General features: G+C 42.6%; 1 protein-coding gene and 1 pseudogene across 1 annotated transcript in view; both read left to right on the top strand.

Moving 5' to 3' along the window:
* Trmt2b (tRNA methyltransferase 2 homolog B) overlaps nt 1-21,788 on the top strand; it is a 122,460-nt gene that overhangs the window by 98,094 nt on the left and 2,578 nt on the right.
* LOC128108667 (ubiquitin-conjugating enzyme E2 D2-like) lies at nt 1,393-4,136 on the top strand (annotated as a pseudogene).

Below are 21,788 nucleotides of genomic sequence, written 5' to 3'. Positions count from 1 at the left end.
CTGTGAGCTTCCAGGTGACTGTCCTATGTCCACCTCCTGTCTCACTTTAGGAGTGCTGGGATACTCATGCACATCTTTCTTTGCTTCACTGGCGTTCTAACCACAAAAACAATGACCACTGATTTACTTATAACTTATCCCTTGTGCCAAATACCCTATAAAACCTTGTAGATACATTAACCATGATTAGGAAAGAGCTAGTACTATAAATCCAAAACATTTTGAAATCTGAAACCTTTTGAACATCAGAAGCATTTAGAATTTTGAAACATTTTGAATTTCAGATTTCAAGATTAGAGATGCTTAACTGGTAAAGTCTATGTAACTATTACAAAATCAGGAAAACTATGAAACATGCCCCAAGTACTTCAGATGAGAGATACTCCCCCTGCACCATCTCCATTTCAAGGTGGGGTATCTGAAGTTCAAAGGAGTTCATTTGATTTGTTCAAAGTCACTGCAATAATGGTCCCAGGACTGCCAGCCAAACCTCTTCCAAGGTTTTTCATGTGAGTCACTACAAGACCAAGTAAATACAAGCAGGCAGGTGGGCTATGGGAGGCAACACCCAAGAACAGAAACAACCTATGCAAAGTTGTCTCCTCACTTCACTCTTTTGGGCCCTTCTGGTAGATTTTCAGTTGTCTTAACAGTTTGGGTCCCCAGAATCCACATAAAAAGTTGGGGTTGGTGGCATGTTCCTGGGAAGGCAGAGACAGGAAGATTCCTAGGGCTTGCTGGCCAGCCAGTCTAGCCAATCAGTGTGCTCCAGCTTCAGTGACAGACCCTGTCTTAAGACATAAAGTGAAAAATGACAGAGGAAGACAGTGAATGTCAACCTCTGGCCTCCGCATGCATGCATGTACACATGCACCCACACATGCACGAGAACACATCACACACACACACACACACACACACACACACACACACACACGCACACACACGCACACACACACACACGGGAAAACATGCATAATGGCTACAGAAATGGCTCATCAGTTAAGAGCACTGGCTGCTCCTCCAGAGGACCTGGGTTTGATCCCCAGCACCCACATGCTGGCTCACAATCATCTGTAGTTCTAGTTTCAGGGAATCCAATGTTTTCTTTGTGCCTTCAAGGGCACCAGACATATGTGCAGGAAAAAAACCCATATACGCAAAATAATAAAAGAAAACTTACATCCATTCAAAAACTTGTACACAAATGTTTCTAGTTGCTTTATTCATGAGAGCCAAAAGAATGGAAAAAATCCTGTGATAGTTTTAAATTTTTAATTATTCTCTCTCTTTCTCTCTTTTGTATGTGGTGTGTGTGTGTGTGTGTGTGTGTGTGTGTGTGTGTGTGTGTGTGGAGAGAGAGAGACAGAGACAGAGAGAGAAAAAGAGAGAGAGACAGAGAGAAAGAGAGAACGAGCATGTACATTTGCATCACGAGGACAGCCTTGGGGACTCTGTTCTTTCTTTGCACCATGGGGTCCAGGCATCAAACTCAAGACCTCAGATTCACATGGTGAGTGCTTTTACTTGCCAGGCCATCTCAACTGCCCAACAGTTGGTTTTACATGACAGCTTAGCAAGGCTATGATAGGCAGTTGTCTGGTCAAACCCTTGTGTAGATATTGCTGTGAAGTTTTTTTTTCAGTTGTGATTAATATTTAATCCTTGAGATTGAACAAAGCATGTGACCCTACATTATATGATTGGATATTATCCAATTCATGAAAAACGTAGAGAGAAAAGGCTAGCATCCTCTGAAGAAACCCAGAGTTATGCCTGAGCCTCAAGCCTTTGGACTGGGTACTACAACATTAACTGTCCTCTATTTTTCAGCTTGCTAGCCTGTCCTGAATTTCAGACCTACCAGCAACTCCAGTTGGCCCCATTTCTTGGTGGCATGTCTGTACAATGGAATATTACTCATCTTATAAAGGAATGATGGGCTGATACATGCTACAATGTGGATGAACATTTAGCATACCATGCCAAGTAAAAGAAGCCCTCAAAGGTCACACATAATGTACCATTCTATGAAATGCCCATGCTTTGATTTGGCTATAATGAGTGTCCTCCAGGTTTGCCTGTATTGAAATTAATCTCCATTGTGAGGTATGAAGAGACTAGAAACATAATCTAACTATGGTGTTTCGAGTAGAGCCTCTGTGGAGTGAGTGATTAGGATTAGATAAGATTATTAGAGTTGTGGGAGCCCAGCAGGGAGACTGGCTCCCACATTTTATGGCAGGGAACTCTTGAGGAGAGAGGGATAAGAGATTTTAGATAGAAGAATAGATGGGAGAGAAGCTGATAGAAACACAGGATAGCCTGGGGAGGGCCTGGATCCTTATCCACCAGCCCCTCCTCTCTCTTCTAAAGGGCTATTTATAAGAATGCCAAGGGGTAGAGCAAAAGACCTCCCCCTAGCACAGCCAAGTGCAGATCCTTTCCAGTCACCTGGTAACCATACACGTGTCAGGCAATCCTCTAATGCAGCCCTGCTGGGTAAAGCAAGCTCAGATGTCACGAGGAAACCTTTGTGGGCCTCTACAACTCCCCCTTCTTGATATAATAAAGGGCCCCCCAGGCCCCTTAAGTAAACTGTGCCTGTCTTAGGTCATTCTTCTTGATTAATTTTACTTACATACATTCAGGAAGCTATCAAAAAGAAAGTTTCCCGCAGAAGCTGAGCGGGCCTAGGCCCTCAGCTTGTCGGATCTGTCTTCTCGGGCCTACTAGCGCGACTCGCGACCGCTCACCCCTTCCCTGTCCCTCCCCCGTCCCCGCCCCGGGGGCCCGTCGCCACCGTTTCCCACGATGGCTCTGAAGAGAATCCACAAGGAATTGAATGACATGGCCCGAGATCCTCCAGCACAGTGTTCAGCAGGTCCTGTTGGAGATGGTATGTTTCATTGGCAGGCTACAATAATGGGGCCAAATGACAGCCCCTATCAGGGTGGAGTGTTTTTCTTGACAATTCATTTCCCAACAGATTACCCCTTCAAACCACCTAAGGTTGCATTTACAACAAGAATTTACCATCCAAATGTTAACAGTAATGGCAGCATTTGTCTTGATATTCTACGGTCACAGTGGTCTCCAGCACTATTTCAAAAGTACTTTTGTCCATCTGTTCTCTGTTGTGTGATCCCAATCCAGATGATCCTTTAGTGCCTGAGATTGCTCGGATCTACAAAACACATAGAGAAAAGTACAACAGAATAGCTCGGGAATGGACTCAGAAGTATGCGATGTAATTAAAGAAATTATTGGATAACCTCTACAAATAAAGCTAGGGGAACTCTGAAAGAGAAAGTCCTTTTGATTTCCATTTGACTGCTTTCTATGAGCCCACGCCTCATCTTCCCCGTGCACATGTTTACCTGACACAGCCGTGCTGTGTGTTGTACACACTTGGAAGAACAAACTAGAAATGCTGTACTTCTGTACCAACATCGCCTCCTAGCAGAGAAGTGTGTGTGAGAGAAGCCAGTTCTCCGGGCGTAACCTAGGTGTGAGACTAAAAGCTTTCCTTATTGACCTAAATTTGGATAATGGCAAGATGGGAGGGGTAGTGGGTACACAGTGTGTGCTTGGATGAGAGGGAAAAAGCTCCAGTGACCCGTAGGAGATTGTTCTTAAGTGGAATCCATCGAATCTCAAACAGTCATACAAAGCAGGGTGAAGAAGAAAAAGAAGCTGTTTCTGTGTTCATTTCACCCTGAAGGACCTGCAGCTTAGGTGAGGGCTATGACCAAACAGAGTAAACTCTGCCTGCGTGCTGTATTTGAAGGTCTGAGTTTAACTGAAGAACATTGCAATGGACTGGAGCTGTTAGTACATAGTGCGGTGGGCCTTGTTCCCAACACTTTCACATCGCCCTGCCCTTTCAGCCTTCTTCATTTTAGCCCCTTTCCATAACCTTTGGTTTGTATGTGGTCTCTCAGTTAATACGTAGCTAATAGCTCTTATTTTTCTTATGTTTTTAACTGCTTTAGGCCTATTTCGATGTAAGGGCAAAAATTCATTTGATGGAAATACTTGTGTATATTTAAAGACCCAGTTGCTCCTCTGGAGCTTGTACGTTCAAGAATGATTAATCTGTGTAATAAACTGATTACTACAGTCATTACATATAATTTTGTGTGAATAGGCTTTTTTGATTTAAAAACTTTGTCTAGCTAAGATTAGTGGTGGATTTTTCCTCACCCCTGAAATGTTTCCATTTATATTTGTTGCATTTCAAAATCATGAAACAATTCCAGTTTACATAGTAAAAAAGATATGAGAGTAATTTTACTAAACAAGATAGAGGCATAAGCTTAAAGGCATTTTCATGAAACTTATATGTGCACCATTCCAGGAACATGACTGTTAAAACTAAATAAATTTGCTTTGTTAATGAAACTGAGCAGCATTTCACCAAAACCTTGTGATAGTCTCTTGGTACATAGGACACAGAACACAAAGGTGTTGCTGTTTGATAAGTTAAGCCTCTGTGATTGTAACTATAAAAGAAAACCGACCAAACCTGGGAAATATGAGCACAATCTTGTATTGGAGAGTAATTACTTTGCACTAACATTTGCAGGATGTTCATTGGTTTGAAATTGTACTGTATGTGGCTTTTTGAAGTCTTCCCTTGACTCTGGTAAAATGTAGTTTGAAATTTGTAAACAACTGTTACCCAGAAACATTCATGTGAACTAGGCAGGTTACCTCCCCTCACCCCTTTTCCTAACCTACTGTAAGCCAGGCTAGCCTGAAGGCCATGGCTGATGCTCTCTAGTCATTGGGTTCTTTGAAATGCATCTTTACACTCTTGCACAAAAAAAAAAATGAGGAATAAATGTCCACTGCTTTTGGTTTTAACAAAAAAAAAAAAAAGAAAGAAAGAAAGTTTCCCGTCTTTGGCTACCAGCCTCTGGCAAGAGTGGGTGCAGAGTTTAACTCAGCTCTGATCCCGGTCCCTACTAAGGGCTTGCAAACATCCACTGCAATCTCTATAGCTGTCATACCTCCCATTAAAGGAGTAGAGGATAATAAAGGTGGAATATCCTTTTTTGGAATGGGTCTAAGATGACTACAGCAGTCTTAGCTGCACCAAGCCCTTTTCTAAATCCATGATGGATTCCTTGTTGTTTTATAGGAAGGAAGGAGGACACACAACTGCATGTGCACTCACTCTCTCTTGCAATTTGATCACCTGTGCCACCTTGGAACACTACTGGCAAGGAAGCCATCACCAGATATACCCATCTCCTTCCAGTTAGAGTCAATAGCCAAAGTGGACTTTCTTCATAATTCACTGAATCTGTGGTATAGTTCTATTGGCAAAAGAAAGAAATGAATACAGTCCACGATAGGCAAATATCTTGAGAAGGAAAGTAGATTAGTGGTTGTTTCAGCTAAGAGAAGTTAAATGTGGAATGGGTGTTTAATGGGTATGGGTTTCTTTGGGAGAGTGATGCAATATTCTGGAACTATATTATTGTAATGAATAAATGGCTTTGTACTAAGACTTCTAAACTGGCACTTTTTATGCTGTATTATATGGCATGTGAATTATATTTTAGAGTTATTATTTTAAAAATAAGGAATATCCATTACATATTTTCTCCTCACTTACTTCCACCAGGCAATGTAAATAGAGCTTGCCAGCTGCTTGGCAACATCATCCCTCTTTCCATGCTACATTTTGTGAAAGCATTTCTTTCTCTTCAAAGCTAATTTAGACGTTCACTTTAACTAAATTTTTTCCATTATAAGTAGATTTTTTAAAAAAGTAAAATGCCAGGGGTGAGGTTGTAGAGTGAACACACTTGTGTTTTGATTTCAGGCTCAGATCGTATCTATGGGTGATACTAATGAGGGAATAGGCGATACTTTGAAAAGCCAGAGTCTTTATCCTTAAAGAGTGCATAGAAAAAAAAAGAAAGAAAAAAACAAGTCCTAGAGGATACATGATTTATTTTTGCCTTAGATCTCTTTTAAGGATCCTGAAGCCCAAACTGAGCATCCTATAGAAGGAAGCCATCCTTCTATTTTAGCTATTGATTTTGTCTACCCATCACCTCCCAGAGACTGGTATTCCATGGATGCTCTATCAGCCACCCACTTCTGATTACTCTCCTTCCTCAGTTCTTCCCTTGTGGGTCCCATCTCCTGCCCTTATAGCACAGCTCCTGGAAGGCTTATGAACTTTCTTCTTCTAGCTGCAGTTGCTTGGAATGTTCACCACTATTCCCGAGCATTACGTAGTTTGAGGAGTTCTCAATACTGTGAAAATGCCAAGACCTTTCAGACAAGGTGACTTGTAGACTCAGTCTTTTTTCATGCTGAATTGGGAGTTAGATGTGGATAAGAAGTCATATCTTCAGCCTGCCCCTTTTGCACATTTCTGGTGCTTTACAGAGGGGGAAATAGACCCTGGAACACAACCTAGAATTCAGAGGACCATATATAAGCTTCACTTAACTAGCTCTTTTTTAAATTCATCTATTTATTTACATCCCAGCCACAGCCTCCCCCTCCATATCCTCCCCTCCCAGTCCCTCTCCCTCGTTACCCTTTCTCATCCACTAATCTCCTTCTCTTCTGTCTCCATCCAGGAAAGGGCAGGTCTCCTATGAGTATCAATAAACATGGAATATCAAGTTGCCGTAAGACTAAGCACCTCCCTATGTATTAAGGCTGCCAAGGCAACCCAGTATGAGGACTAGGATCCCACAAGCCAGTGAAAGAGTCCGAAACAGCCCCTGTTCCTGCTCTTAGGAGTCCCACAAGAGGACCAAGCTACACCACTGTAACATATATGCAGAGTGTCTAAGTCAGTCCCATGCAGGCTCTGCCATTGTTGGTTCAGTCTCTGCAAGTCCCTATGAGCCCAGGTCAGTTGATTATGTGAGCCTTCCCGGGCGTCCTTGACCCCTCTGGCTCCTATACTCAATTCTCCTCCTCCTCTGTAGGACTCCCGAATGCCACCTAATGTTCGGCTGTGGCTCTGCATCTGCCTGCATCCCTTGCTGGATGACACCTCTCCAATGACACTTGGGCTAGGCACCAGTCTGGTCACAGGAGATGGCCATTAACTAGCTCTTTTACTTAATTACCTCTTGAGAGATCTGTAGAGATTTGTGCTTTTAGTGAGGAAGGGGTTTGGGGACCTTGGGAGTCTCATGACTATCAACATTTTCAGTGTCCCTTGTCCTAAGAAGACTAGAGTTGACCATAGAAATTGACTGATTGTGATAGCTAATCTTGGTTGTCAAATTAATAGGATCTACATTAACCTAGAAGACAAGTCTCTGGGTGTGCCTGTGAGGGATTATAAAGATAAAGTTAATGAGGTGGAAAGACTTGCCTACTGTGGGTGATGATAGCATTCTATGGATTGGGATCCTGGACTGAATAAAAAGGAGAAAGTGAGATGAACATGGACATTTGTCACTCTTTGCTTTCTGACTGTAGCTGCTCTGTGGCCAGCTGCCCCCTGCTCTTGCTGCCGTGATGGACTGTATCCCTGGAACTGTGAGCCAAAATAAACCCCTCTTCCCTTAAGTTGCTTTTGTTGGGTATATTATCATAGCAATAGGAAAATTAACATACCGATGGACCTAAGAATATTAGAGACAGCAATGTTCTCGGTTAGTTTCTTCCAGTAGGGCAAAGGAACAGGGAAATAAGAGACCAAAGGATTTAGTGACCCAGAGCGCCAGAGAGTCTTAAGACTGAAAAGAGAGAAGCTGGTTGATGAGAGGAATCAGATGGCAGGAAACTTATAGGTTTATAATAGCCCTGGGGGGGGGAATCCGATAAAAGTATAACAGGACTCCTACCCTTAAGATCCTATAATAATTTAGTTGGGACATAAAAATGAATACACTTGAAATAATTCATAATTTGAGACTAAAATGTCATGCTGACAAAAAGACAAAACAAAACAACAACAACAACAAAAAAACCCAACTCTGCCTGAGAAGGGACAGATCCATGAACTGACAGACATCCTCTGTGAGCTGAGTTGGTGACTAAGACTGCATATTCAGCTGAAAGACTTTGTGCCCTAGCCATAATGGCTACGGCTACAGCATTTGGAGTAGTCTGATTGAGTCCTGCCTGACTTCCTGGAGGAAGTAACCAGGAGGAATCTTCATCATCCCATTTGTTCATCATCACTGTCATTGAGAGTCACACTAAACATTCCTTAGGCATTCTCCTTATATCCACACTCGTGTTGGGAAGGCAGAGCAAACAGAGTTGAAGGACGCGTTCAAGAGAGCGTGTGTACAGATAGCACAAGAAAAGAAAAATGAGGGTAGAGGGAGTTAGCCCTGGCTTGACAGGGTTAGAGGTGACCCCGCAAAATTAGAGCTGGGACTAATGGAGAAAGGGATGAAGCGAGCTGGAAATGGCATCTACAAGGCGCAGAAGTGGGGGTGAGCAGGATGAGTATGGCTAAGTGAGCAAACCTGCTGGACTGGTGTAAAAGGTGTGCAGTATGGTAGCGTGGGTGTCTCAAATTATAGAGAAGCCATAGTGATTACAGATAGCCTTGGTTGTCAGACAGGCCAACTAGTCATTTGGGACCAAAATCGGAAGACTGTGGAGCTATGTATTGGGGGAGTGGTTAAGGCATGGGGCAGAAGGCAGAAAGAACACTGCAATTTTATCTTACAATCTTGATAGCTTTGCTTTTGTGTGTTTGGATGACTGATTCACCCTATTCTAGTGAAGTAGATAAATCGGTCATCCTGCCTGAAATCCTCCTTATAAGCTGTTTGCTAAAGCAGGTGACATACTTTTAATCCCAGCACTTGGAAGGCAGAGGCAGATAGATGTGTTTGAGTCTGAGGCCAGCCTGGTCTACAGAGTGAGCCAGCCAGCCAGGGCTACATAGTGAGATCCTGTTTCAAAAAACAAACAAAATAACAAAGCCCCCCAAGAAAAATAAATAACAAAGGAAAACAGTGCAAAGAGATTCTGTCCTGTGTCCCATCTTCTAAGCCATCGACAGTTTTTAAGAAGTTGATCTTAATAATGTCACCACAAAAGAGGAAGAGGAAGTATGAGCCTCCCAGGCCAGCTGCTAGACCAGGGGCAGCTGTGCTTCAGAGGACAACCTTTCCAGGTGGAATGTGTCCCCCAGTTGACACTTGGGAAAGGAGGTGACAATTGAGACACACACACACACACACACAGACCCCATAAATAACAAAGACTAAACCCGCCTTGAGGTCATCCATCCTTTTGGTGGCTGCTCTCTGGCCACTCCTCCCATAGATTCCTCTTGCTAACTTCCTGTGGTGGAAGGAGATTGGCACGGGGTGCTACATTGATATCACCCAGAGCCAGCTGGTTTCCTTTTTTCCTTGGGGTTTAGGATCATGCAAACGAAGCAGGAAAGCAAAAGCTCACTGAGGTGGGGGAGGATTGCCTTTAAAAATCCAGGCAATTTTAAGAGCTATTTAAGACACCCCCCTCTCTGTTTGCCCTAACATCTCTCTTGGTTCTTTGCCAGTCTGTTTAGAATCCGGCCCCTCTTCAGAGCCTTTTAACCAAAGACCTAAAAGTTTATTCTGAAGCTTCTGTCCTGGCCTCATTTTGTAAGAGCAGAAATCAAGGCGTCTATGTGCTTTCAGTGTCTGTGGGCTGGCTGTGAGTTTTGATCTCTATCTGACTCAGTCTTCCCTTTGCTGCATACAGTCTTACCTGGGCAGGAAACTCTGACCCAATTCCCTCTTAGGTTCCCACTTTTCTGATATTATCTGGAGGGCAATAGGACCTGGGGAAGTTCAACCCTGCGGCCAAGGGAGACACACCTGCCTAACCGCGTGGGTTGAGCGAGTGTGGGAGCGAGCCACTTTAGCTAGCTGTGGAGGGAGGGGTAGAAGTGGGTGCCTGCTGCTGCTCCCGGAGAAGAGGAAAGCCGTGGCTCCCTCCTTGCTCCTGAGGTCATGGTGAGAAATGTTGCGGAAGACTGGCTCAGGCTCCTTTTTGATGTGCCTAGCTACCTGGAGCATCCCTTGGCAATTCGTCTTGGAACTCTGGCTCATTTTGTTTTGCCCCAGCTGTCTCTCCCACTCGCCTGGCCCACGCCGCCGCCACCACGCCCAAGTCATCCAGGTACCATAGGTCCCAAAGCCCAGGACCCGCCGCACTTCTCAAACTGTGCCTTTCATAGGAAAGTGTCTCGGTAAAGAAACCCTTCCAGCCTCTTCCACTCCACAGGGCGCGCCCTCTTCTTTCTGAGGAGACCTCGCTTGGGGACAGTGGTGGCATTACTCCGGCCCCCAGCCAGGCGGTCTTAGGGGCGGGGCTTGGGGAACCTTCCTGAGAACCCTTGCCTCCCTGCAGGTCCTGAGAGCGCTCTGGTGAGCCAGCGAGAGCAGGCAAGCTAATAGGCACAATCTAGCAGCAGGTTGGTTGGATGGATACGGTTGGATGGGTACCTAGGTGCTGAACTGAATCCTCCAGGCTGTACCCCTTCTGCCTTGGTTCAGTTCTTTGCTGACTTACGAGGCCACACTGATGAGAATTCCTCAGGAGAAGCTGCTGACTGTGTGATGTGCCACCCCAGAGTGGCTACTCCCCTGCCTGGGGGACTGTGAAAGGAGCCTCAGTGGAAACAGCTGTTCCTTGACTCTTCACACACCTGGAATTGGACAGCAGACTCAGTGCTGGGGTGCTTATCTAAGTTTCTCAGCATCTCTGGTGATGATTGCATTCCAGCCAATCAAGAGTGAAGTTCAAAGAGATACTTCTGGACTCTCTATTCCAGACTCAAGTTAAGTCTAGAGAAGAGGTGGTTCCTGTTCTGACTTGTTGGTCCTCATTCAGGAACTCGACTTGACACTTTCCACCTGACTGATCCTTGGACAGCAGTGGCTATGCGGGCTCTGTTGGGGATGGATGGAGAAGAGCTCTGAACTCCAGACCATAAGAGATTCTCCACAATGGACAGAGTTTATGAAATTCCCGAGGAGCCAAATGTGGTTCCAGTTTCCTCTCTGGGAGAAGATGTCATCCGCGGGCCTAACCCACGCTTTACCTTTCCGTTTAGTATCCTCTTCTCCACCTTTCTGTACTGTGGGGAGGCTGCGTCTGCCTTGTATATGGTTAGGATTTATCGAAAGAATAACGAAACCTTCTGGATGACATACACCTTTTCCTTCTTCATGTTTTCATCCATTATGGTTCAGTTGACCCTCATTTTTGTCCACAGAGACCTGGCCAAAGATAGACCACTGTCATTATTTATGCATCTAATCCTCTTGGGACCTGTTATCAGGTGAGCATTTTAAAATCTCTCCCCAACCAACCCCTTCAAACGTGTACAGAGGAGGATGAAACTAATATTTATAATCTGATACTGTGTTTCTAATCTAATTCTTCCATTCCTTCTCACTCAATTTCCCTGTCTACTATCCTGAAACATTATCTAAAATCTTGGGTGCCACCATGGTGACCTTGTGGCATGTATATGTGTTTAAAAACGATGAGCAATATCCCCACTATGACTTATTAGACAATTTTTACTGAGTTTGTGTTGTGGAAACCGGTATGGGACCAACAAATGCAGCCACCCTGTGCTCTCGGGTTATAGCTACAGATTTTTCACTTTACTTGGAATTTGAATTCTGCCTTTTAGATGCGTTATGAATGGATAGTCATTCATTCCTACTTCCATTCTGTTCCACATTCAGTTTTCACAACTTGAACTTCTTGGGCTGGCTTTTTTTTTTGCCATTTTCAAAATTTCTAGAGCTATTTGACATCTGGAAAGTGCTTTATGTACTAGGTGGTAGCAAGCTGGTACTACAACTCAATGAAGTTCAATTTCTTTATTGGTAGAGCAGTCTCTTGCTTATCTCATGTTATGTTGCTGCAATATATGTACACAGATTGGAAGGACCAAGGAAGGTAGTCCACCTCTGTCTGGAATTAGTAGCAAAGAGCAGTAGTATATCAGGTACTCCCATTCAGATTGCTGTGAACAAGGTGAGAATGTGCTTAATTGTAGGGAGACAGGCATCTGTGTCCGCAGACTCATCTGGATGCTATGAGGTTTCAAGGTAGAGAAATATTGCGTAACTTATGAAGTCAGTAGGGAGGAATGGACCAAGTTTGTTGTGACTGTAAGAGAGGCAAACATCTGCAGTCAGCTGAGGAATATGGGTCACAGTGTTGATGTTGGAATCACAATAGGAAGATAGCTCATCATTAGAGATCTCAAAACACTCTGTGAAATTTATTAAGAATGAGACTTCCCTTAAAATCTCTTACCTATCTATATATCTATATCTATATAATTCTATTTGTCAATTATATTTCCTTAAATCTGGGAAATGTTTATCAGTATTGTTTTAAACAAGGAGGAACTGGTTAGGTTCCATCACAGAAAATGTGGGATATCTTCACAAAGCAGTGGCCTGAATTAGGAGCTCAAGAGTCTAGTCCTGTCTTTAGTTTCACTAGTTGAATGGCCTTAGTGGCATCTCTTAAAAATGTCTTGTGCCTCAGTTCCCTCATCTGTAAAGAAATGGGTTGGACTAGACCTTGTGTTCTAAATCCAAGTGCTCAGAGGGGCTAGGCATGTACTATAAATGAACCAAGTGGGTCAAGAATTAGAAAATAGTCTCACATATGTTGATAAATGGAAATAAAGTCTCAGTGTTAAAGAAATGGAATACCATGGCAAGTTGGAATCTGGGACGTGCCTGTCTAGGAGGCAGCCACTTAAAAATTCTAACCCATCGTTTCTGTGTTGGAATTCAGACTCAGTATTGCCAGACCTAACTTTTGAGGAGAAGTTAGTTCCCAAGAGAGGGTTTAATGTAAAATTTCATGATTTTAAATTTGGCAACCTGCAAAAAATGCAGTATGGGCCATACTAAATACGTACTATCCAGATGTGACTTAGCTGGCTGTATGTAACTTTTGGGTTGGGTGATCTAAAGGTACTTTCCCCTTCTAAGTTTTTCAAGTTGGCTATAAAAGGAAGACTTTATCTTTAACTTGGAACCATGAAATTTCAAGATGTCACTAGAGACTCCAGACAGCCATTTTTTGTTCCTGTTCTAAATGCAGTATACTAAATTAGCAGTTGAAGAGGATGCAAAGTTTAGCAAGTACCCAGCCCTCAGTTTCTACTTCCTTTTTTTGTTTGTTTGTGGCCTTCTACGCTGTCTTTGACTTTGCTCTCCATGGAGTGTTGTTCACTATTTTTCAGATTGTCATTTAACTTGTAGTGCACATGGATTGAGACACATTTATAACCTTGGTTACTCTAAGCCTGCAGCCTGCAGCAGGAAGATAATTGTGTTTTTTTTTAATTTAAAATTTGTATATATTTTTGAGAATTTCCTATATACATACCGTATTCATATCATTTGCATCTCTTTCCCTGCCAACTCCTTCTGTGTCCCCCCCACCCCTCCTTTCAAATTCATGACTCTTCTTTATTATTGATATATAACACTTATATATTTATAAATATAAATATATAAGTGTTATATATCAATATTAAATATAAAATTACATATGCTATGGGACTTCCAGCTACATATATACATATATATAACTTGTTGAGTCCATTTAGTGTTGTTCATATGTGTATGTGTTTAAGGCTGACCACTTGGGCTTGACCACAAAGTAACCTGTTATGGGGTCTGTTCCTGTTCAAGACTGGTCCTGCCTCCCTCAGCAGCCATTTGTTGCCTGTACTTCTTCCGAAAAATCATTACAAACCCAGAAATGATACTATGGATATGCTTATTTTCAAGACCCATTCCTTTTCTCATTAGGTAAGAGTTTGATTACTGCTGTCAGGCAAATGGAGCTGTTTTTAGGGCACAGCTCCCTTACATGAAATGCAAACGTGCTTTTGGGAATGAAGATGTACTCTGGTTTACTGTAGCTCAGGAGCAAGGCAAGAACTCTTGCTTAAACTAGCAAAACAGCCACAAGAGTAGAAGCGTACACACAATACTTCATGACACTGCTCCAATATTTTGTTAAGCAATAGTATGGATGGCCTTGAAAATGTGCTTAGACATTTTTCCCTAAATAGTGAAAGAGTTGCAATTTCTTTTTTCTTTCCTTCCTTTTCTCCCCCAGGTCTTCCAGTTTGTCTATAGAAAATGGAAGTTTCAGGGCTGGGAAAATGGCTCAGTGGATAAAGCACTTACTGTGCGAGCATGAGGATTTCAGTGTAGGTGCCCAGAACCCGTGGACAGCTGGACCTGTATTCCCAGTACTCCTACAGTGAGATGGGAGGCAAAGACAAGAAAATCCCTAGCAGCTTGCAGCCAGCTAGCCTGGTATACACACAGAGAACTGCCTCAAACAAGGTGGATGGCAAGGACCAACACCCAAGTTTGTCCTTTGATCTCTACATACACAAACTGTGGCACATGTGTGCCTCTTCGTGTGCTCATGTGTGCGCGCACACACACACACATACACACACACACACACACACACACACACACACACACACACACACACGTGCACACACATGCACATGTGCTCAAATGTGGAAATTTCTCCTGTACGTATTGGAGTAATACACATGAAAAAAATTCCAGGGCACCCTGTGGAAAATGGCAGCCAGTACTTATAGTCTAAACCTTCCTATTAACAGTCAAAGCCTAGAAAGCCCATCAATCCTGAACTTGTCTTTAATCTGTTTTCCTGTTAAATCACTCTCTGTTACCCTCACCTTCTGCCATTTCTCACCTGCCTTCTCTTTTTCATTCTCATCCTCTCATTTGCTCAGCAAATGTTTATCAAATTCCCACTATGTGATAAGAGCTGGAAGCCAGATAAATAGAGCCTCTGCCCTCAATCTATTGGAGAAGATGTCTTCATTTCCACTACAAATATTCTTGTCAAAAGTAGGCAAGTTTCCCTTCTTTTCGGGGTCAGTGGGGGGAAGCACACTCAGGTATAACAACACAGTGCGGTTACTTTTCTCTTCTGTTTCCCGCCTCAGAGCTGCCAGAGCTTTTGATTGTGATGGGGGAGGAGTGGGAGGGTCACAACAGGAAATAGACTGTCATCAGGACTTCATGGGTAATATGCTCTCGTAAGGTTATTTTCTTCATAAAGAATCAGGTTTAAAAAGGATCTGTCCCCAGAAAGAGGCACTCAAAAAGAGATGTTTTCTTGTAAAAGCAGAACTTATGAATCTCACTTATGAAGCTGAATGCATTTATTAAAGAATGTTTGATGCCGGGTGGTGGTGGCGCACGCCTTTTATCCCAGCACTCGGGAGGCAGAGCCAGGCGGATCTCTGTGAGTTTGAGGCCAGCCTGGGCTACCAAGTGAGTCCCAGGAAAGGCACAAAGCTACACAGAGAAACCCTGTCTCGAAAAACCAGAAAAAAAAAAGAATGTTTGAATTTAGGAATTTAAGGTCTTGTGAAAACCAGGGCATTTGGGAGCCTTCATCTTTATCTCAGAACATAGTATTTCTTAATACTTTTGTATGTGAGACATTTTTTAAAAAACTACAGGCATATTTTTGAGGAGATAAAACAATTCCTTGACTAGAAGGAAGTATTCCTGAAATGGTGTTCATAGGCCAGTAGGTGACCAAACAGAAGAAAAAACTTAGACCCAAGTGACTTGTACAAGGTGTGGCCAACCCTTGCCTCATGAGCAATTGACAGAAGAAAGGGAATGCCAAAAAAAGTAATACAGCCTCCCCCAGATTTTTCCCTTTATGACACCTTCCTTTCTTGGGACAATTTTAGCTAAGTTCCCGTGATGCTTTACTCCCGCAGATGTTTGGAGGCCATGATTAAGTACCTTACACTGTGGAAGAAAGAGGGGCAAGAGGAGCCCTATGTCAGCCTCACTCGAAAGAAGATGCTAATAAATGGCCAGGAGGTGCTGATAGAATGGGAGGTGGGCCACTCCATCCGGACCCTGGCTATGCACCGTAATGCCTACAAACGTATGTCACAGATTCAAGCCTTCCTGGGCTCAGTGCCCCAGCTAACCTATCAACTTTATGTGACTCTGATCTCTGCAGAGGTCCCCCTGGGTAGAGGTGAGTGGGGTCAAGAGAAGGGAGGGCTCTGTTTAAACCAAGAATCTTAGAAGTTTAGGCCTGAACTGTCCAATATACTGGATATACTAGCCTTGTGTGCAATTTAAAGACAAATAAATAAATAAATAAATAAATAAATAAATAAATAAAAATAAATCACTAAAAGTGCACTTCCTCAGTAGTGATGGCCACAGTGCAAATGCCCAGTAGCTGTGTCTGATTAATAACTTCGTGTTCTGGGATGGCACAAGTTTGGAATGCTTTCAGCATCACAATAAGCTCTATTGGACAGCACTAGAACTTAGGGAGTCAGACATCTCAGACCTGCCAGAATTCTTAAACTGGGACAAGCTATGTTTATACTAAAAATTTCACAAACACACCCTTTGGCCACAGCAGCCGTCAGAAGAAAAGAAAAAGGTCCCTTTCTGGAATGTGTACACTGTGTTGCTAGTTGCTTACTTTGTTTAGAGATGGCCACCTTTAGAGAGAAGGTTCTCAAATAGCTTTATATATCACAATCATGTGGGGAAGTTCTTTTCCTTTCTTTTTTGTTTTTGGTGATGGGTCTCACCTTATATTCCAGGCTGGCCTGGAACTAACTATATAGGCCAGGTTGATCTCTAACTCACGGCAAGTCTCCTGCTCAGCTTCACAAGTGCTAGAACTATTGTATAGCCAAGAGCTAGCATACCTGGCTTGGAAGGGTCTTTTTAAAATTACCTTCCCTCCTCAGACCTGAATCAATCACAGAGCGTGGGAAGGCCAAGAGTCTGCATTTGTAAAAAGCACTCTAGTTGATCCCAGCTAGTTTCACTAAAGAACCACAGATTGAATCATTGTCCCCCATGGTAGTGGAGAGACAGAAAAGTGGTGTGGGATGGATCCAGGTCGGTCAGGTCTGGTCCAAGATCTGACTTTCTTTCTCTGTGATCTCTGAAGGAAGTTACTAGGCAGTCACTGACATAAGTTCCTACTTGTAAAAGGAGAGGTCCCTAGATGAGTAAATCCTCTGGCAGAGGGTGAAATATGAGTCAGTATTGTCGATGTCGAGATCAAATGCTGTTAATGAATTTTACCAGCCCCAGTTTGCTTCATCTGGTTGGGCAGATGCTGTTTCAGATGTGGGTACAGCTTGGGCCATTTCTTTATTAGTAAGTACTGACCCTGTTTGACAAAGTCCTCTGTCTCAAGTAAATGCAAGGGTATGGGGGACTTGCCCCCACTTTTTCCCCCAGGGTACTCTTGAGCATGGAGAAGGAATATGTAGATAGAAATATAGAGGAGAGAGACAGTTAGAAACATAGGATAGCCTCGGGAGGGCCTGGGTCAAAACTCACCTGCCCCTTCTGTCTCTACTAAAGGGCTTTTAAAGGAATTCCAAGGGCTGGAGCAAAAGACCTCCCCCCAGTGCAGCCAAGTGCAGACCATCCCAGACACCTGGTGATCATGCGTGTGGTCCAGCCATCCCCTAATGCAGCTCTGTTGTGTAAAGCAAGCTCAGATCTCACTAGGAAACCTTTGTGAGCTCCCACACAAGGGGACAGATCTATCTCCTTTTCTCCATTAACAATTGTTTATGAAGTTCTGTTGGTTTGAAAGCTTTATAAGTGTGCATGTGACAGTAGTGCGGGGAACATTGTCTGGAATCGATGCTGCTTTTCTTCCTGAGAATTTTGGGAGTTGGGCAATCATCTAATTAAAATATGTTTGCATTCCAAAAGTGTCAAATGTGCAAACTGATTGATCTACAGGTAATTGTAGCCACACAGAAAATTTCTGGGAAGCTATGAAAAAAAATCTACCCCAAGAAGGAGTGAGAAATCAGCAGAGTGTGAGCTTTTAAATTTTTTATAAGAAAGTTTACCATCTTAATATACTACTCTTTATTATTTATTTATTTATTTATTTGGAGACAGGGTTTCTCTGTGTAGTCCTGGCTATCCTGGAACTCCCTCTCTAGACCAGGCTGGCCTCAAACTCACAGAGATCCACTTGCCTCTGCCTTCAAGTGCTGGGCTTAAAGGTGTGCGCCACCACTGCCTGGCTAAAGTCTAAGGACTGTCAGATGTTTGGTAACATTTCAGACCATATGGAATAGATATAAACTAGAAACTAGAACATCACTCACCCAAAGTGATCTCTGTTAACCATTCAGTATATGCACGTCTAGACTCCTCTTTACTATGTATACATGCTGGACTGTGGCTGTAACTCAATGGAAAAGTGCCTGCCTAGCATGTTGAAGGCCTTGCATTAATCTCCAGCACTGCAGGGAACAAAAACATAACATATAACATATAGTTCATATGTGAAATACTCAATTTTTCCATACTAAAATATTCATTGCTTACATTTTTGCCTTTCTTGCAGGATTTTTATACCAATCTTCTAAATAGATTCATTCCCGCGATCGATTTGTCAATTACCACATCTTTTAAAAACTTTTCTATGTATGAGTTTGTCTGCACATCTGTATGTGTGTCATTTGTGTGCCTGATGCCTGTGGAGACTAGAAAAGGGCATCGGTTTCCCTGGCACTGTAGTTCCGAGCCACCATATGGGTGCTAGGAACTGAGCCTGGGTCCTCTATAAGAGCAAGCAGCAAGTGCACTTGACCGCTGAGCCACCTAGTTAGCCGTTAAGAATTATTTCTATTGTGTTTTAAATTAGGAGGATGTGTATCTGTATGTGTCTGTGTGGGGGTATGTGCACATGAGTTCAGATACCTTCGGAGGGCGGAGCTAGAGGCGTCAGATGCTCCTGGGGTGAGTTACAGGGAATTGTGAGCTGCCCAGTAAGGATGTTAGGAAGAGAACTCAGGCCCTCTTCAAGGCAGTAAGTGCTCTGAACTGCCGAGCCATCTCTCCAGCCTCCATTTCCTCAATCTTAATAAGCAATACCCACAAAAGGAAAAAAAAAAATTCACTGATTTTGGATTGAGTTAAATTACTTAGGTTTGGGGGTTTTATATGAATAATCAATTCTATGTTGAGTGGCAGTGAGAACAGGAACAAGAGTAGTTTAGAAAGCTAAGAACAACCACTTTGCGTTCTCCATTCAGGTCTTTGGAAAGACGGAGGAGGAGGGGGAGTGGATGAGGGGGAGGTAGAAGACAGAGGCTAGCTAAATAGAATTTACTAGCTTCTAGACATTTCTCTAAACCTTTCGCATATAATTATTTCATTTAATCTTCACAACAGCTTTATGAGCTTATTACTATCCTCATTTTACAAAAGATAAATGGTAGACACAGAAGTTAAGTAAATCCTCCCCAAGGTTCTGTAAGTAGTATATGGGAATGACTAGATTCAGTGTCTGGTTCTGGAGGCCATGTTTCTGACTATAGCAACATTTAATCTCATATGATTAGTCTATTTGTAGAGAGACTTATGGAAATGGTTTGGCACTTATTGGAAGCATCTTCCTTTGATAGCACAACTATCAGTCATTGAGTTCCAATTGCAGGGAAAGCATTGCCCACTTGGCTAGATACCCACTATGATCACATCAGCTTATCAAAGAGCATCATATATCGCGGCAGCAGTGGCACACGCCTTTAATCCCAGCACTTGGGAGGCAGAGGCAGGCGGATCTCTGTGAGTTCAAGGCCAGCCTGGGCTGCAGAGTGAGTTCCAGGAAAGGCTCCAAAACTATACAGAGAAACTTTGTCTCAAAAAAAAAAAGAGCATCATATCTTTTGAGTAGGAACAAGAGTGGTTTAGAAAGCCAAGAGCAACCACTTCAATTCTCTATTTGGGGTCTTTGGGATTCTGACATTCTACTCAATGCTCAAGAAGATTTTAGAAATAGAGCTGTGCTTCCTTTTGGATTTTCATGGGGAAGGTTTCAGTTTTCTCACAGCTGGACATGTATCTTCACGGTTCTAGCTTCCCCAGATCTCCTGTTTTTGTGGTATTAGAGAGGTACAGGGTAGACCTACCTGATGCAACAGGCTTCTGAGTAAACAATAAATGAAGAAGAACCTTCCCTTTGCATAAGCATTCCCCAGGACTCCCACTTTCCTTGAGAGCTCCCAATTATTAACATTATTATTATTATTAATTTAGTAATCAGTATTAACATAAAGGAGGAAAAGGGAAGGGTCACCTATATCATCTACAATTGAGGTTTAGTTAGACTAGATAAGGTCTAGGTTCCCCTCTAACATACAGTAATATGGATGTTATGGGTCAAAAAATAGGATTTAAAATTTTTTTAACCACTCTGCTGCAATTGCTTAAGTATATACCAAACTGTGAGGGTGAAGCATTGTCATTACTAATGACAAAATCAAGTAACCCTATAATAGCTCAGAGAATTGGGAAACTGAGGCCTGTAGATATCCAGTGATTTCCACAAGCTCCCACAAAGCTGTAGGAAGGATTTCTAATCCTAAGTATCTATTTTGTTACTGTAAACTCATAAGCCTTTATTATTCCCCAAACCTTTATCAAGAGCTTACTATATTTCAGAAAGTGTGTTTAGCTTGTAAGGATACAGCAAAAGAGATGTGGTCCCTTCTGCCTTCATGGATTCTACTACAGTTTTTGGCACATGCAACTGGAGCAAATCATTGGGGAAGACTAATTTCTTGCAGAAGATACACATCAAAGATTAGACTTCAGCTAGAAAGGGCAGTCTTTAGGTATAGTGGCCTAGCACTTGGGAAGCAGAGGCAGGATTTCTGTGAGTTCGAGTACAACTTGGTCTATATTGCAAGTTCCAGGCCAGCTGGGGCTAAGACACAATGAGACCCTGTTTCAAAAAAAAGCAGAGGAGGAGGAAGAGGGTGGGAGGGTGAGGAAGGGAAAGGGAGAGGAAGAGGAGGAAAGGACTTTAATATGTCTCCTAAGATTATATTTTTCCCCAATAATTTCTTTTTCCTTTACTATTTCCTCAGAATGCCATTCCATGTGTTAGGTCTGCCCACACCTTTACATGTGTCCTTCCCATGTCAGTGAATTCTCAGTTTTAGTCATAAGACTTATTCATTTTGGAAAGTTTATTTTGTGTGTTTCTATGATTAAACTTTTGCATTGTACATTCATCCAAAGCATATATGTTTTTGATCTACAATGTGAAGTTTTGACATATGTATATCACTTCATGTAATTACTACGTGTGTGTGTGTGTGTGTGTGTGTGTGTGTGTGTGTGAACTCTTTCAGAAAAATCACAGTGTGAAATAGAATGCCCAGCTGTACATGAGAGCTCCCAATCTTAATCATTTTGTGACAGAAGTTTTGTTCCCTTTGGCAAAAATCCTTCTGTTTCCCTCAACACCTAACCCCTGGAAACCATTGCCCTAGTCTGGTTCTTTGAATCTAATTTATTTATGAGATTCCACTTATAAATGGGGTAATACACTATTTTTATTTCTGAGTCTGGCTCATTTCACTTAGCATAATATCCTTGATATTCATCCATTTTATTGCAATGATACAATTTCCTTCATATAATTGTTGAGTAATACCCCACAGTATATGTATACCATTTTCTTTACCTGTGTACTTATCAGTAGACATTTAGATTTTTTCCATGTATTAGCTGTTCTGTATCTTGCTCCACTGAATGTGGGGGACCTACCCCCACCTTTCCCTGGGTACTCTTGAGGAGAGAGGGATAAGAAAATATTAGGTAGAAAGAGAGACCTAGTTGATGAGAGGAAAGACAGAAACACAGGATAGCTTTGGGAGGACCTGGTTCAATACCCAATGGCCCAGAACTTTATTC

This window comes from Peromyscus californicus, unplaced genomic scaffold (genome assembly GCF_007827085.1).
Source record: "Peromyscus californicus insignis strain IS unplaced genomic scaffold, ASM782708v3 Scaffold_10__1_contigs__length_136768540, whole genome shotgun sequence".
NCBI classification, from domain to species: domain Eukaryota; kingdom Metazoa; phylum Chordata; class Mammalia; order Rodentia; family Cricetidae; genus Peromyscus; species Peromyscus californicus.
Note: the sequence above shows the minus strand (reverse complement) of the source record. Positions and strands in the feature narration are given on the sequence as shown.